The sequence below is a fragment of the Watersipora subatra genome, chromosome 4 (genome assembly GCF_963576615.1).
Source record: "Watersipora subatra chromosome 4, tzWatSuba1.1, whole genome shotgun sequence".
Lineage (NCBI taxonomy): Eukaryota > Metazoa > Bryozoa > Gymnolaemata > Cheilostomatida > Watersiporidae > Watersipora > Watersipora subatra.
The window spans coordinates 46164673-46183772 of record NC_088711.1 but is presented as its reverse complement, the minus strand read 5'-3'; the positions used below and the strand labels follow the sequence as shown (position 1 = coordinate 46183772).

Genomic DNA, 19100 nt, shown 5'->3' with positions numbered 1-19100 from the left:
TGGTGTTCACCAACACTGGCAATCACTAACGGTGGCAGTCGATAACACTGGCAGTCGCTAGCATTGGCAGTCACTAATACTGGTAGCCACTAACGCTGGCGGTCACTAACGCTGGCAGGCGCTAACACTGGCAGTCACTAACACTGGCAGTCACTAACACTGGCAGTCACTAACGCTGGCAGTCGCTAACACTGGTGTTCCCTAACACTGGCAGTCACTAACACTGGCAGTCACTAACACTGGCAGTCACTAACACTGGCAGTCACTAACACTGACAGTAACTAATGCTGGCAGTCACTAACACTGGCAGTCACTAACAGTGGCAGTCACTAACGCTGGCAGTCACTAACGCTGGCAGTCACTAACATTGGCAGTCGCCATCCAACCATTTGAAAAAATGGTAAGATGGCTATATATGTATGTGGGAATGATGCATGGAAACCTAGATGCTGTATTCTTGCAAAAGCTTTTGAAGTTTACTCTTGCATAATATTTCTGGGGCATGTGTGATTATACATTTATACACACATTACATAGAGTGAGGTATGGAAAAATAAGAAGGGGCTCTATTATAGATGTGTGTACTCCTGTATGTATACTATGCTGACATAGCATGTATGTGAAAGTTTACCTACTCAAACCGCTAAGCAACTTTTTTCCAAGATGTAACCAAAAAGTCATGCTCCCAGTAAAGATACTTCACAAAGTCATAAAAATGTAACACCCACATCAATACACATGCTAAACATGCTAAGTTGCAATCTGTTATAATGGCATTTTGCAGCTCTATTGTGTAGAACCCTGATCTGTATCGGCATAACAACGCAGTCAATATTTCCTATCTGCACAGAGCTAGCCTGTGAATATGCGTATCCGGTGCATGAGGGTCTCACCTGCACTGTCGTATTTATGCTCAACTGGGGAATATCTATCCGCTTGTTTAAGACCTTTGCTAGATCCAGCTCTTTCTGACGGTAAGCCCGAGCAGATCTTTTCAATCAGCAACTGAAGGTTTTCTATCTGTTTTTATTTGCTCGAAAATTTATGTGTTTACCATCACAGAATGGTCTATGTGAGTTTTATGGTTTTATACTGAAAAGTGCTCTGTGTTTTGAACACCAGGTTGTTTAAACTATTATCGATTCACACTCACTACAGAATCATGTAGGTTTAGGGTGTCTAAAAAGTTTCACTGATTGGAAAGAACATATTACTGCTTCATACAAGAAACTAACACTACTTTCAGTGTAAACCACATTTTACCAACTTCAAATTTGTACTATAATAAGAGCCGTGTTTGTCCATCCATCTGTCTGTATAAAGCCCCGCGTAAAGGTTTGGAAAAAAATGCATCATACGGGAATTGAACTTGCATATCCAGCTCTGCAGCAAAGCATGTTACAATTGCACTGATGAACCACCTCGAAGAATCATGGAATAATTGTGTGCATAATGGTTATACATGATGATCTCTCACGATGCACTGAGCTGCAAGTGTACTAGTAGTGATAAATATTTATGCTTGGATTTATACCTAAAAGTATTTATAGGTTGGCCTTCCTCGATCTGCCTTTGGGGAAATGAGTTGAAAAGTCATCAAACCAAAATTCATTTGTAATTTTTACTTTGTTTCATTCAGTTATTAATACAGTCAAACATGGATAGCTCGAACTTCACGGGACCGAGCAAAAGTGTTCGAATTATCAGAGCGTTCAAGTTATCAGAGCACTGTCACAAGTCCATGTATTTACTTATTTATTAGTAGATACATGTACATATGCAAACTATAATATAAATCAAAAGCACAAATGGCTTGTTTCAAATTAAATGCTTCTAATGTAAAGTTTAAAACGTTTTTATGAAAAAGTATAGAGATTTTTCTATCACTTGTGATTGGTTTGTTGTTTGAGGTGATGTTATTGCCAGGACGTTTTTTTAGATTGACATTGGAAAAACTTGATCGTTGTTGAAATGCTCAAAAGAAAAGACATCTTTTTCTTTTGAGCGTTTTACCCACAATCAATTTTGCCAATTTTTCTTGAAGTTTATGCAACTTCAAGAAAAGTTAACAAAGAAAAATCCCTTACTTTACCTGGGATTCGTTAAGAGCAACACTCCGAGGCAGTTCAATTAAAAGTTTTACGAGGTTTAACGGTACATTGTATATCACTCACGCTTTTTGAATGGATACTTATTGAATGTACACACGTATTCTGTGTTTAGGTCAAACGATGAATAGTTTTTTTAGCTAAGACAACGTATACGTTTAATAAAAACAATTTTTAAGACGTTTTAAACATTCAACATTCCGACGTTGATTCAACACGGAATCAACGTCGGAAAACTATTCGTCACGGGCTAGCCGGGTCACGCACTCAAGGATTTTCGCCAAGCACATACAAAACAACATGCTGTTTTTGTTTTGTATGTTCGTGGCAAAAATCCTTGCGCGCGTGACCCGGCAAGCCCGTGCTATTAATCGTATAGCAGTATAAATCAAATTTGAACAAACCTTTAGAAAAGTCGTTGACAAAATTATTTTGCCGATGGTGGTAATAACAATGCTTATGAATTACGAAAAGATGAGGTTTACCTCTATGGCTTTGAATAAAGTGATTTTCTAAAGCGATAACAACCGTTTCGGTAGCCGTTGGGCAAAAAACAGTTCGAATTAACAGTGTTGAGTTCGAGTTATCTATAGCAATTTATCATTACGTGGGAACGGACCAAAGAAACCGTTCGAATTAACCATGTGTTTGAGCTATCTGTGGATGAGTTATCCATGTTTGACTGTATTAATAAGTAAAAACCTGTTAACAATATGTTGTTAAGCAAAATACTTTATGTCAAGTCACCAAGTTTCAGATCATTTGAGGCATTACCAAACGACTGACGGAACTGATAGCTGAGTTTCTCAGTTACTCTATAGATTAAAGTCAACTCACTATGGTTGACTTGAATATGAGGTAAAACCTAAGATTTTTCCAATGAAGAGAAAGTTTCTCCATGTATATAACCAACATCGTAACTCACTGAGCAGATAACCAAAGAATACACAAAATTTTCAGTACAACGGAACATGTTTTTTAGCAAACTCTCTAAAGTTTTAAACTGATAATAGTTATTAATGTTAGTAATTATATAAACAGAATCTACTACTTAAAAACACAATCAGTACTGCTGTACTTGTTAGTATAGTTCTGTAACCTTTTTTGCTGTCAAATTATTCCAACATTACAAACGAGTAAAGCAAATTACGCTCTTTAGGCCGACTAACTCTGTAAAGCTTCTGTAAAATAATATCTTTGCAAATATTTACAGTGAAACTCGGATGACTCAAACCTCAAAGGACCAAGAAAAAGTGTTCGAGTTATTAGAGCGTTCAAGTTATCAGGACAGTCATAAGTGCACGTATTTATCAGTAGATACATGTACATGTACAAACTATATATAAATCAAAAGCATAGATTGCTTGTTGCAAGTTAAAGGGTCTCCCGTGTGAAGTTTCAAATAATTTTAATCAGAAAGTATAGATATTTTTCTATAACTTGAGATTTATTTGTTGTTTTAGGTGGTGTGACTGCCAGGACGTTCTCAGATTAAAATTGGCAGAACTTGATCGCGGTTGAAACGCTCAGAAAAAATACATACGTATTTTCTATCGATCGTTTTAACCAAGATCAATTTTGCAGTGAGTCAGTTATTACAAAACTGCTTTACTATTAAAAACCCACTATCAATTTTGCCGATTTTACTTTAAATTTATCTGAATTTTACCTCGCTTTTCTTGCTTTCGTAGGGTTATCGCTACGTGGATGTTTGGTAAAATTTGATTTTTGCAAACCTTTAGAAAAGTCGTTAATGAAAATATTTTGCCGATGTTGGTAATAACGAGGCCTAAGAACTACTAAAAGTCGATGTTTATCTCTATGGCTTGGAATAAAGGGATATTCTAAAGCGATAGTAACAACCATCTTGGTAGCCGTTTGGCAAAAAACTGTTCGAGTTAGCGGAGTTCCGGTCAAGTTATCTAAAGCCATTTATCATTGCGTGGGAATGGACCAAACAAATACGTTGAGTTAACCGTGTTTTCAAGTTATCCGAGGGCGAGTTTTTCGAGTTTCACTGTATTTTGAAAATTGGCTACAACTTCCTCCTTTTGCTGTACTCCAAACTATTGTCAAAAGGCAATTACAGAGAATTTGGAAATGTTACCACTGCCGTTATCGAAGGAAAATGTTGTAACACATGTTACATAAAATGAACTTCCCAATGTATGACTAAACGTAAGTTTATATCCTGGATCTTTTGACTTATTGAAGTTTTGAAACAGCAAATTATTATGTCCGTTTGCTAGCTGCATACTTGTTATAAAGATAAGTATTTTTGGGTTATGTTTCAGATACTGCATGGATGACATGGGTGTGCTCGGTTGGCTGCTCCATTTCTCTCTCTCTCTCTTAATATCTTGCTTAAGGATGACTTCCGTCGACTTGAATTAGACAGCAAACCAAGAGGGCTCAAAGAGTCACTAGCATAAAATAATGAGTAATTTAGGCAAAGAAGAAATAGTAAGCTATTTTAGCTCAGCAACTCCATACATTGTCACACACTAAACATGTTCTACAAGAGATATAGAGATATTTTTGTTGCCAACTAATTTTGGATTTCAATTTTGATTTAATATACTTATGCATTATTTTTAAAACAATATTATTAATTTATAATTTGATATAATATATCAGCATACTGTTATTTTTGGCTAGTATATCCTTGCTGGGTTGTATATAGCAACAAGTAACATTTTTGCTACAAACATTCATATATGCTGGAAAAAATACATGTAAAATATAATTTTTTGCAAAAGAATGGTTGAATGATATTTAATATTTTATACGCGTACTGCTTCACTGCATCTATATAATGTGATGCCTGGGTTCTTGATACAAAACATAAACGAAATTCACAACCTCCCACTGAATAATGATATATAAAGAATGAGATTACAACTCTAATCTAAGTAGCTGCTAGATAATCATTTGTTAATAATTACATAATTTTTTATTGTATATTTCAATACATCAGAGTCTTGGCTTTCAAATGAGCTATTGTTTGCCATGGTGAGACAGCCATTGGTTGGTGTTTATAGGATTTCCCCAGAGCTCTACCACAAAAAAGTTTACTGGCATGGTCTCAAAAATTGTGACATCACAATTTTCACATTCGTTGTTGTGTGCTCTTACCGCTTATTTATCAACTACGAAAGTGACGCTAGTGGCAGGCGAAGGTAGGACAACTCCAGAGATTGAATGAAGATGACAAAGAAATCAGTGTCATTAGATCTCCATGTACATATTATTTCTATGATAAGTACCTCAGACTCCAAGAACCATACTATATTTTCCCGATGATACTATGCACTAGCTCTTTATTTTTAATGCGATGTTAAGGGTGACAACTGAGACTAATTAATTTCAAGCATTGCGTGATCTCGCAAAAGTGCGATTGACATTTAGTCCTAGGGCCACGCAACCGCAGGTCATAATTTAATCGATGTGATTTCATTACCTTTATCAACGTCAGTACATTTATTGAAGCATAATTAATTAACCCAGAACATGTGTTTGTATTGGTCGGCGTTAGCACGATCGCTGGCATTGTTGATTATCTAGAATCTTAGTTTATTATTAGCGCTCTCTGGGTTTAACAGCACCGAGTGTCACAGAAAAACGCAGCCTCAATGGCAGCAAAAGGGATCGACAACCTAAGGCTAACTGAAAATTATGACGCCACATTTTGAGTACCTGAACTAAGTGTTTTTTTTGCAGAACGTACTTTTGACACCCCGTTTTTCATAGTTCTATTATTCTTTGTTTATTGAATATATGCTCGTTCGAAAGCCAAGACTCTGATGTATTGAAATATATAATAAAAAAATTATGTAATCTATGTGCTTTAAATAAAATGACTGCCTGATTGGTAGGGAAATTTCTCTTCTGGGAAATTATTTGTTTGAAGAAATCATTGCGTATTTCATTCCAAATAAAGCTGAGTATGATTAAAGTTACTTGATCAAGTTACTTTATGTGAAAAAAACATTTCAGATCATAAAATGGTTCACAAATATTGAAGAGTCTAAAATAGATTTAGTAAAATAGTTTCTGATGATAATGACATGATTGTCTATGAATATATTTTTATTATGAGTTTCTGAACGAAACACTGTCATGCATAACTGAATTTAAATTGCTTCTATTCATTTCTGTATATTTATTAAACTTATAACTTATACTTGGTAAATTTAGCTTTTCGTATAAGAAATTAAGAACTCTCTAGAAAATAATTCGTAAGGTCACAATTTAATAAAAAATAATATAAGCCCTGCCTTACTGTCAGGGAAACTCGGTATGTATGCAACCCTTCAAGAAAACTAAAACAAAAAATATTTTCGTGAGCTTGATATAAGAGTTGTTTAGTTTATTTAACAGTGATTTCTTGTGATTGTTTATAAGTATATTCACTTTTGTACATTTAGTAAGTTCAGGCCTCTACTCTACTTCAACACTGTTTAGTCTATTGAGCTGCTGTTCCAACATATAGCATTTTGGTATACAGCAGAGAACACTAGTGTTTACATTTTAAAGACTAAATAGTTATGGATACTGATGTTTCTATCAGAAGGTTCATGTTTACTTACTGTTTTGATATTGCATTTGATATTAAAGCCTGGTTTCCATATGACAGCGCAATGATCGCGCGAGGCCCAGTGATCGTGCGCAATGCATTTCTTGGGCCGCGAGGCAGTGTTTCCATATCGCGCGTAAGCTCTATGCTTGCTTTAGACAGGGTGGATATTTTTCTTACTTTTTCGTAGAAGAGACATATTTCTTCGGAAAAACAGACCTCCATTGCGAAAATACGCTGTCATATAAAAAACAGGCTTACTCTTTCGTACGGGAGACCAATTTCTTTGGAACAAAGCCCTTCGCTAGAACTGTGGGATAGGTTGAAAAGGTCTGGCGGTGTATTGTGGGATACATAATCGCACGCACCCATCGCAAGGATCCATTCTGTTGGATACTTGCGATCAGCGTACGCACGTCGCGCGACCGCCGTGCGTCGACGTTTCCATATCACAACTGGCCTACGCACGACGTCGTGCGCCTTGTTGCGCGCCTTGCGCTGTCATATGGAAACCAGGCTTTAGATACATTTGATATTGCATTGTCATTTTGGATATACATGGTATATACATTTTGGATATATATGTAATATACATTTCAGATATATATGGCATATACAGTTCGGATATATATGGTATATACATTTCGGATATATATGGTATATACATTTTAGATATATATGGTATATACATTTCGGATATATATGGTATATACATTTTGGATATATATGGTATATACATTTGGAATATATATGGTATATACATTTCGGATATATATGGTATATACATTTCGGATATATATGGTATATACATTTCGGATATATATGTTATATACATTTTGAATGTATATGGTATATACATTTTGGATATATATGGTATATAGCTACACTAATGTTTTTGTTATTGTCACGCAATTTTTGCAAAAAGGTTATCAGAAACAAAAAGTGTGTTATTTTTTCTCTAACAGTCTTAGCCAATGAGATGCTAATGTTGTAAACAGACTTCAGGCATAGTTCAGCTGCTGACTATTGTGAAAATAACATCAGAAGAATTTTAGTGGTTGGTTAGAACCATAGACCTGCATAGTCAATCATTAACTTTGCCCTAAATGCATGGTAAATTTCTATCGGGGCTCAACTCAAGCTTCAGATAATTTTTATCAATAATGTCGCTACTATAAAGGCCACTCTTTCTGAAACGAATAGGTGACACAGCAATTACTATCATTGAAGTATCCTGGAGACACCTAAGTATAATGCTCACTTACATGTAAGTATTATATACTGCCCTCAATTTTAATCATTGAACTGGTTTTTGTTTGACATATGTGCACAACTATAACTCTTTCCTAAGTCTTCAGATTTTTCTGTCCAAACAAATTTGTTGGTTATGTGAAAATTATTTTATATTCATTAAAAAAATTATGTTTTCTTTATTCAGTATTATTATTTTAATGCTTATATTTTGCTTAGCACACATGTGCTGCAAACACTAATACAAAATTTCTCTTTCGGTACAAAGTGAAAAGTATGGGTACATATAAAAGTTTGTGTTTTATCAAAAGAATTTGTTTGGACATTGATATAGACTAGTTCAACAGTGAAGAAAACAACTTTAAGCCAGAAGATAAGGAATAATTCAAAAAACTAGAAGAAGCTCAGGTGAGTCAAAGTGAAAGCATCAGTCTGATTCCAACTGACAGCTGAAACTACAAAGCTAACAATGGTTATAAATAAATTGTTTTACATGCTCTTATTTTGGCTTCTGCAAGTATTTTGAACATTTCTAGTGTATATCAATTGCTTCGAAGACATATTTGTAAAATTTGATGGATAATTATCACATAGCTTATAAATCTGCAACTTTCCTACTATAGTACACCAATGATATACAGCCCAAAAAGGATAGCCGACGGCTATCATATGGGCGAGGTTTAATGATGGAGCTCTATTAGGATTGTGCTAGCCTGGGTTTCAAAGCAAACACAACTCTTGCGGGGCGGTCGCGTTGCTTGTTAGGTTTTAGAAAACACGAATCGCTGTTATCGTTTCATTAGCTTATTCAGCCAGTAGACCCCGCGGGTCACAATAGCAAACATTGAATTTCTGCAATGTAGGGGTAATACCTAACCAAAATAATGTATCTATTCAAAATAAAACATTTCAAATTACCTACTTTTAGTAATTTTAAAATTAGTAAAGGTCGTAGTATATGCCTAAAGTTGAATATAATTACCCGAACAACGGCATTTTTTTTCTAGTTTTTGATTAATATTTTGCCACCCCTAATATAAAATGACAAAGTCTTTCATCGGTTTCACATTGTTTTACCTTGCCAATAAGATGGGACAGCAGGCAAAGGTGTGCAGTGTAGTTTTCATACTCAAAATCTAAATGCAAAACCGAATTTGAGCTATTTTACGATTGTGACTATTAATATCACGAATGCTTGTGAATGGCAACTGACTGATCATAACGGTGACAATATTGGGATACTATATTTATTTGACAACGAAATGAATTCAACAGATAAGTAAAATAACCATTATAGTTCATAATATTCGTAAATTTACAAGGTGCTTTATTCAGCATATTTGTTTGTTCGGGTGCCGTGTTCGGGTTCATCCCAACAGAGCTTCATCATTAAACCCCGCCCATATGAGCGCCGTCGGCTATCCTTTGGGGCTGTATATCATTGAGTACACTGATATATAAACTACAACAAACGTAATAATAAAATTTAGTACATAATGTGATTTCTTCTTACACTTAAGTGGATCTTGTAAATTTGAATTTCTCACATACGCAAGTATAATCCTGATGATAAAATTTTTGACGAAGAATGGAGCATTTTGTTTTGATGACTACACTACAACTAAATGCATACGAAATGCAAGACTGATTCCTAGAGAGATTTTCTATCCGATATAACCTAGACCACTTTAGCAATCACTTTCTCACCTTTATGAAACGTAGCGACTGCAACACTACAGAGGCCATACTCATGCTTTGTATGGCATTTTCGGATTCTCTTCAAGTAGGGAATTCATGGTTGAGTAAACCTTGAGGTGTTTCCTTACAAGGTTGGGTATGCTTGAGGCGCCCCCTTCCAAAGTTAGGAGAATAAAGTAGCTTCTTCGTTATTGAGGTGCACCAAGATACGGGGTGAACAAGTTGGGTAGAGTCCATTGACAACAAATAAGTGCTTGTGTGATGATGCGTTGCAAAAAGCCGTAGCCTGAGATCTTTATAAATATTTTAGGCTTTTAGGCTATGCTAATCAAACATTTGCCTTATGGCAGAGACAATCTGTGTATGGTAAACATGTTTTGTTGAATTTGATCCTGAATCATTGAGAAGGTAATCACTGAAAGTGGCATGTAGCAGACAACTACGAATTCATGAATACTAACAGCGCTAAATGAATGCTTATCACTTGTCCTATTCTACCATAAAAAGCTTTTTGCAACATTTTGCCAAGAGTATTCATCTAGGACGTATGCAAGGGATTCGAAACACTCCTAGTTGGTCATCTTCTACTGCTTTCATGTATCAAGCATATTTATCCTTCCTTAGCATGCGATGATCTATTGTAACATTCAAATGTGCACTGCTTCTCCATTTATCTGCACAGTGAGATCTACTGGCTATGATTATTTGGTTTTAGAGCTCTGATTATTTTGTTTTAGAGCTCAGGAGATCTAAGACTTCTGAACCTTTTCTTCAGAACTTGTCACTACTTTCAAACTTAATATTGAAGATCATTACAGCAGTCTTACTTTGCGACTAAGGCAAAACCCTTTACACAAAATGCTTGTAATAAATCCTAGATATTAGCACAAGCATGCATCTATATTTGTTAGACTCATCTATGCACATTCAGGTAAAGAGGCAAGCATAGGTTTTGTGATACAAAAACAGGTGTACTGAGGCATTACTCGCTCCGCATAAGTTGAGCAACATGTGCCAACAGTATTAATATCATTCGCTATATTTACTGGAGCCAATGATGTGAGGCTTGACTGTTTTATCATAGAACAACAGGCAAGCGCAGGCCTTCAGGTGAGTTGGTAATTTTTAATAGATTTGGTTGAAGCATTCTAGTAACTGAGGAGGCACTTACTATGTCCTGCAGTTAGTTATTGAATGACAAGTGCTAAAAGTTCGCAAGTCACATTCTTTCTAAATTTGAGTTATAAAATATGGAGGCCGGTTTTGACATGACCAAATAAGTCTTTTACATAATTGGTCTTTGCTAATTGTCCTTAATAGATCTCCTTATTACTAGCATAACAATTTTTATGTAAAAATTTATCTAGATCTTGTCACATTTTGGAGTGAAGTGTTTGTAAAACCTGACTGCAATCTAGCGGTGCTTGAAATGATGGAGGAGTTTTATTTAGGATATTCTAGAAAACAACATTTCCAAATGTCTCGAGTGAAATGCTGCTGCCAATTACAGTGAGGCATAGTTATGAAAGAGCTTACAGTAAAGTGACAGAAATCTCTGACTAGAACAAAGAAATTAGTGTATGTATAATAAAAAGAATGCTTACAAAAATGTGTGCGTATGACTTACAGAGATTGCAAGGAATATGTGGGTCATACATGTGGATACTTTCTAAACCTTTTGCTGACGTTAATCTAGTATGACAACAACAGCATCTTCCTATAACAATAATGGAGACCGCTCTACATTATAACTAGACCCAATCGCTGCTCTAGCCTTGACATGAGCTTAAACTTAAAAAGTTTTCAGCTTTACTTTACTATAAGAATTTTTGTTATAATAAGATCCGTGTTCATATACATTTGACTGTTTGATGCCATGGTTGATAGTTAGAAAAAATGATTGCATCGTACAAAACTCAAATTTGCATTTTTCAGCATGGTAGAGCAACTCTCTAACAACTGCATCAATCGACACATCAGGGTATTCCAGAATAGTTGTATGTATAGGTATAACACCTGATAGACTTTCACAGCTCACCAGGCTATCAGAGTACCAATGAAATTTAATTTGGATTATTACCAACCTGTCTATGGCATGTGTGCCTGCAAGTTAATCCATAATTTACATATATACTGTTTTGTAGTCATTTTATCCTTTGATATATGAATGGTAAAGATTTTATGCAAAGTTTAACTTGGTGGAACCAAACCGAGGTTGCTGTAATCATCTTGTCTAGCAAAGCTCGTTACATGAGTCTATAAACTTGTGGTATTCTCACTACACAGTCTCAGCCAGTAGTATAGATGAAGGATGCAGTGTGCAAAAAAAACTATGATTTCTCCAGTCTCGTTAGTTACACATAACTTGATTGACGTGAACTCAGGTTTTGCCTCCAAATTAGTCTGTAATCTTCAATCCATGCTTAAAAGCAGGGTTTGAGGTCAATGCACATCATAGCAGTAACTTTGGTTGGCATTGGTATTTGACAATAATAAAAACCACTTTTGTGATTTCTATGGATCTTCCAGCATTTCAGCTGCTTAGCTATGCCATATTTATGCCAAGCAGATGTACAGAAGTGTTTATAGAGACCTCCATAAGGATAGAATCTCAAAGATGAAAACTCAATGTCAGCCTGACCTATGAGGTGGTGAAAAACAAGGTCATGTCATTCTATCTATTCCGTCAATATATAGCAAGGGCTTTGGAAAGTTAATTATTTTATTTCTGCCTGTGTATAAGAATTTTTTCATGATGGCCTTGAATAGATTCTAGAATAAACTAGACCATCACTTAATAATAAGTACTACTTATGGGAAAATTAACCTCTTTCCACTTGACTGCATTCGTTTAAGAACATTAAAATGTGATATATCAGCTCTCGTGTAAACTTAGTTGTTCCAAATAAGCACTGGACTACTAAACAATGTTATTTTAATGGTTGGGAAAAATAAAATTCACAGGTAAATGCATAAGTACATCTACAGCGCACTTGGCAGAGTTTGGTGCACTGTTTTGCCTTTGCTATAATTTTGATTTATATTTTAATATTTATCCTATAATAAGGTAAGTCTTATATAGTGGTTAAGTACCGAAATATACCACAAAATTGAGCCTGCACCCTATAATATGATGTGCACAACGGAGCAGAAGATATAGTAAAGTACAGTATGTTACACAATTTACTTTGGATCAATGATTGTCTTTTTTAGATGCTATTCATCTACTTGAGGTTTGGCTTCAAATCCAAATCTATAGTAATTCAATATACATTATAAAAAGATTTTAACTAAAGAAGAAGCAGAAAAAAACACCAACTAGCTGTGATGACCTTGACTTAATTCCTAGAAGTTTACTGCAACGCATGTGACAACCTCTTTTTACGTAATGAATCTTAGCTTATCACACATGGAAATACAATATTAAAGAAAACATACAATAAGAACAGGCCTGAAAATCATGTGAATCTAATCAGTGCCATTTTTTCAATACCACCTTTAGGTACACTTTGTGGTGTAAATAAAAGGTAAAGATGAGTATTTTCGATATTCATAAACCACACTGGTTTAATTTTAAACTTATAGTTTCTAAATGGTTTCATGACAAGAAACTTGTTAGATTTGAAGAGCTATTTCATTATAGTTTTTTTTTCTCCGACCACACACTCCAATAGAATGGTAAGTCTGAGATTTCACAATATTCTAAAGACTGAGGCACATTGAGAGTAAATTAACAGGTGTTGCCAATCACTAGAATTTGCTTCAGCAAAATGGAGGCATTGAACATGACCAGAATCATTTGCTTCCAATATATACCGAAATTTTTTCATGTTGCTTGTAATAAAATTAGCATATTTTTTCAGCATTCATTTTTATATCGCTTTAAAATGCCAACTGTTTCTTATGAGTCAAACTGATTTCATTTGTTGCATTTCTAGTTATGCTTTAAAGCATACTCCTTGTTGATCAGTATAATCAGCAAAATATCGCATATGACTTAACGCACAATTACACTAGTATTTGAAAGAAGTCATGGCTTTGTGATCTAGAACACCTGACCTGACAATAACAGGTTTAAGTTCCTTTCCAAAAAGGTCCACTGGTAGTGGCAGGATTTATAGCCAACCTTAAAATACTCTCTGCGACTAGGCATGTCTGCAGTCACCAAAGTTTCGTAGTAACTCGATTTGGACGTGTCCAGCAAAATCACAGAGCCAATGTAGGTGCAAGAATGAGTAAGGGTGTGTAAAGATGAGTAGGGATGTCTGTTGGTTTGTAATAATTTGTAGTAGTGTGAAGAGTATGTGTGTAGAGATTTGTGTAGGGGTGTGCAGAAGTGTTTAGGAGCGCAGGGGTATGTAAGAGTGTGTAAGGGTGTGTGAAAATGTGCAAGGGTGTGGAGGAGTGTATAGGGATGTGTAAGGGTGTGTAGAAATTGCAGGGGTATAATGGGGTGTAATGGTGTGTATGGGTGTTTAGGGGTGTTTTTAGGTGTGTAGGGGTGTACAGGGCTATTTAGCTGTGTGTAAGAGTATGTAGGAATGTGCATGGGTGCTTAATGTGTGTACAGGGTTGAGTAGAGATATGTAAGGTGTGCAGGGGTGTATTAGGGCGTGCAGGAGTTAGGGTGTATTAGGGCGTGTTATGCAACTGTTTTTCATATAAATGGTATAAACTAAATAGACTGTTATGACAGCTTTTATTAAACGCTTTTGCTTATGTGATAGCAAAACATGAGGGTTTCTTGGGCCACGATTAAGCGTATAGGCTACCACTTGGTTGATCTATGTGCATGAGTCACTTGGCCCGAGTTGAAACAATTGCAAACGAATGGATGTAACCATGTTCTCCTAAGCTGTCGGCTATTCATTTTAACCAAATCAATAATGACTGAGAATAACAGTTTTCTTTATCTGAAAACTTGAAATGAGATTCTGTCGATGGTTCATTTTGATGATCATCTATTCATCAGGAAAATAATTTAGTCAAGTTGTCTATAATCAAATGGCCAAGATACTTGAAAGCAATTTAGGTTTTATCTTTGTGCTGTTGACACCATCTATTGTTATTTTAAATGAGTCTTCAAAAGATTTACCCAAGCCTTATAATTTTAGAGTTTTGCTATACATGTACTTGTAACAGTGCCTATTGACAGAATACATAGCAAAAGCTGAGTGTATCATCTGATGTTGCTAGGAAAAATGGTGCACGGGAATAATGCATGGTGTTGAAAAGCTGATCGACCAATGAAAACAAACTTTTGTATAGCGAAGGCCTTAACAATGAATTACGGCACAAAGTTTAAAATTTGTTACAAAGTATGTCGGCAACTGCAGCAACTAATACTTCTGGAAAAAACTACAAACAAAGTAAATTTAAAACATACTAGCCGCTATTAAACTTTAAGTCATTTTTCTGATTGACATGGAAATATTGTCATTATTAATGTTAGGCGTCGTGAGTTGATGTCTTTTTAGCTTGTTTCCTGTTGTAGCAAAGTATCATTATTTGAAGTTTGGTTTTTTTAACGGGATTGCGAGCAAAAATAGCATGTGGTCATTAGTGACCAATGAAAACAAACTCCTTTAGAGAGAAGGCTTTAACAATCAGTTATGGAAAACAGTTTAACGTTTGTTACAAAGCATGCTTGCAACTGCAGCAACTAATCCTTCTGGCAAAACTATGAAAAAAGTAAACTTAAAGCATACTATAGCCACTTTTAAATTTCAAGTAATCTTCCTGATTGATATGAAACTATTGTCATTATAAATATCGTTTTCTGTTGGAGAAAAGTATCATTTTTATCATATAATATTTGAAGTTCCATCTTTTAAAAGAGATTACAAGCAAAAGTACATGCAGCCATCAAAAAGTTGCCTCCTTCTGCAAGTTCTATGCAGAATTGATTATTTTTATCAGTCTAAAATATGTGTTAAATATTCCATAATTAAATCAGAATAATTAGCGGTTTATATATGGTCACTAAAAATACAAGTGTAATTTTTTAATAAAATGGACTCAAAGTTTTATCTGATCGAATTAACTTTTTCCGAAAAAAGAAATATGTCACTTTAAATGATTTGTCATTTACTCAGCATTCCTATTAAACATGTCAAGGCCACAGTTTTTGGAGGTTTCAGAAGTTATGTACACAGCATAATCAGTATGTCAGAGGTAAATTTTAATACGGTCGTAGCTTTGCTGCCAATACCACTTCATTCTAGACATAAAGGAAGCCAGTGCATTTAAAGTGGAGTGCCAAAAGGATCATCAAGCGAAAGTTGAAGCTAGTTTGTCTGATTGACTATAAGCTAGTCAGTATATGGCTCACCAATGTCTCCGTTGACCAGTCCAATGTTCACACTTGAACAAGCTGTGGGCGCACTGTACCCAATCCTAACCATTAATCAGGATCTACTAGTATGAATCGCATAACTGAGTGATGACAGGTCAGGTTGTGATAGGTTTATCAACTCACAGGTTAACAAAGCTATGATTAATACTAATTAATATATTTATAGTGTCAGTGTCTTAGATGAGTTATTTTACAAATTCATTAGAAGAAAGTATAGCTGTGTAGAAGTCTTACTGAAGAAATATCCTGACAGTTACCATTTCATCTGGGCTGCTCAACAACAAACCAGTTTGAGACCAGTCACTGAGTATAAAAGATTTAAAAAGAAAACATTATAGACCAACCCAAACATCTGGGCACCTTAGATCAACCTCCATAAGAGAATGGAAAAGTTGTTGGTCTTTGCTTTTAAGCTTATAAAACAGTGTTGTTAACAACGGTATAACAGTTGTTAACAATAATATAACAGTTGTTAACAATGGTATAACAGTTGTTAACAATGGTATAACAGTTGTTAACAATAGTATAACAGTTTTGTTTGTACAGTTTTGTTGATACCACTTCATTCTAGACATGTGTATAAAGGAAGACAAGCGCATTTAAAGTGGAGTGCCAAAAGGATCATCAAGCAAAAGTTGAAGCTAGTTTGTCTGATTGACTATAAGCTAGTCAGTATATGGCTCACCAATGTCTCTGTTGACCAGTGCAATGTTCACACTTGAACAAGCCGTGGGCGCACTGTATCCAATCCTAGCCATCAATCAGGATTTACTAGTATGAATCGCATAACTGAGTGATGACAGGTCAGGTTGTGATGGGTTTATCAACTCACAGGTTAACAAAGCTATGATTAATACTAATTAATATATTTATAGTGTCAGTGTCTTAAATAAGTTATTTTACAAATTCATTAGAAGAAAGTATAGCTGTGTAGAAGTCTCACTGAAGAAATATCCTGACAGTTACCATTTCATCTGGGCTGCTCAACAACAAACCAGTTTGAGACCAGTCACTGAGTATAAAATATTTAAAAAGAAAACATTATAGACCAACCCAAACATCTGGGCACCTTAGATCAACCTCTATAAGAGAATGGAAAAGTTGTTGGTCTTTGCTTTTAAGCTTATAAAACGGTGTTGTTAACAACGGTATAACAGTTGTTAACAATAATATAACAGTTGTTAACAGCGGTATAACAGTTGTTAACAATAATATAACAGTTGTTAACAATGATATAACAATTGTTAACAATAATATAACAGTTGTTAACAACGATATAACAATTGTTAACAATGGTATAACAGTTGTTAACAATGGTATAACAGTTGTTAACAATAGTATAACAGTTTTGTTTGCACAGATGGTAAAAAGATTGGATTTCTAATAACTTGAAGACAAAGTTACACCAAATTATAATAGATTTTATCAAAAGGAATCAGTATTTTTTATCATTTGCGTTTTTAATATTTGAGGTGATTTAACTGCCAAAATGTTTCAAGATAAAAATAGATAATAGTTGGTCGCTGTTAAAACCCCTCAGATCAAGTGAAAGTGTGGTTATGACGTCTATAATAGTAAAGAAAATGACAGAATAAAGAGTAGCAGCGCTGCAATTTCAGCGAATTAGTCAATATTAATAACAAAAGAGTTCGGCAGCTGAGTAACTAGTGACCTCGTTTCAGCATTAATTTGCTTATAAAACTTCAAACCACAATCAAGTTTTATCAATTTTAACTTTGAAACATCTTGACAGGCAAATCACCTCAAACATCACAAATGATAAAGAAATGCAAATACTTTTTGATGAAATCAAATAAAACTTTGGGTAAGCTATCTTTGAAAATTACAAAAAATTATGTGATTGTCAAAAAACCAAGCTTAAGCATATTAAACCAGAATGCATCAGAATGCATCACCTTTTTAGTAAAATACTCTTGTGATCCGAGTATAATCTATGAGTGGCTGTTGAACCATCTGAACTGTGCCTGTTTAGTGCTGTGACGATAGACCTGCTAGTTGTTAGCTGGTAAATGATCATTACTAAGATTGGTTATCTGTCTACTACAGCCATATTTTGGAGATAGCTAGCCAGTCGTACAGAGTGATAAATGAGGGTGTTTAGCAAGTAAACCGGAGGTACAAACTTAAAAGCTTACAAAATGAATCACAGAATGGGTGGTGTTAACTTGTATAGTTTTGTTTTCAAGTGTTAAAACAGAATCATTGCATTCTAGTATAACCTGGTCAATCTGTTTTGAAACAGCTCATCTACAGAAAAAAATTGTGTGTGCGCTAGACCATTTTTTTAAACATGATTTAAGGATTGTGTCATAAAATTGGACCAACATTAAAATATTACAAAAATGTAGCGTCTACCAGCTACATGCATCATAAATAACATCTAATCTGTTGCTCTTGATTAGTTTTTAGATATAAGCCAAGAAAATAACAATTAAACCAAAAAAAAACAATTGATCTAAACCATTTTTTAAATATGAAAAAGGTTTTCACAATTTTTTAAGTAGATAGTGCTATATATAGAGCACTAGTATAAAAGCAAGTCATTAAACATAGTGAATATATTAACTATATTAAATACATAGAGCAAATAGTATTACCAATTATGGTACGGTTTGAAGTATCTAGCATATAAGCATTGCTTGAAATAGTGTTTATTTGTGTAGCATGTTAAATTCTTTATTGATTACTATATATTTTCTTAGTAGCTGAGATAGGTCAAACTTTGTTTACTGATGGTAAACACAAGATGGGGTGTTGCTCCACCGTGCCGAAAGTCATGAGTTTGAATTCAAGGCAATGGATGTAATCATTTTTCTCGGCCTTCAACTGTGGCTTTGGATGGACAGACATGATTCTAATTTTATTAAAAATCAAATAAAAAATGTCGGGATGCTTAGAGCCACAGCGCATTTCTTTTCTGCAATTGTTGAACTTTTGCTTATCAGTTTCAGTATTGACAGTTATGGTTGTTTCTGAAAAGAGTATATAATAAAATAAATAATAATCAGTGAAGATTAACATTATCTCTCCTAATCCAGTGACCTTCAACCTATATGACCTATAATCCTGTTTTGTAAAGGCAGGCGTATTG

General features: G+C 34.8%; 1 protein-coding gene across 2 annotated transcripts in view; it reads left to right on the top strand.

Annotated features, from left to right (window-relative positions):
- The window catches only part of LOC137393335 (solute carrier family 49 member 4 homolog), an 82029-nt gene that overhangs the window by 39439 nt on the left and 23490 nt on the right, over positions 1-19100 (top strand). The window lies entirely within an intron of this gene.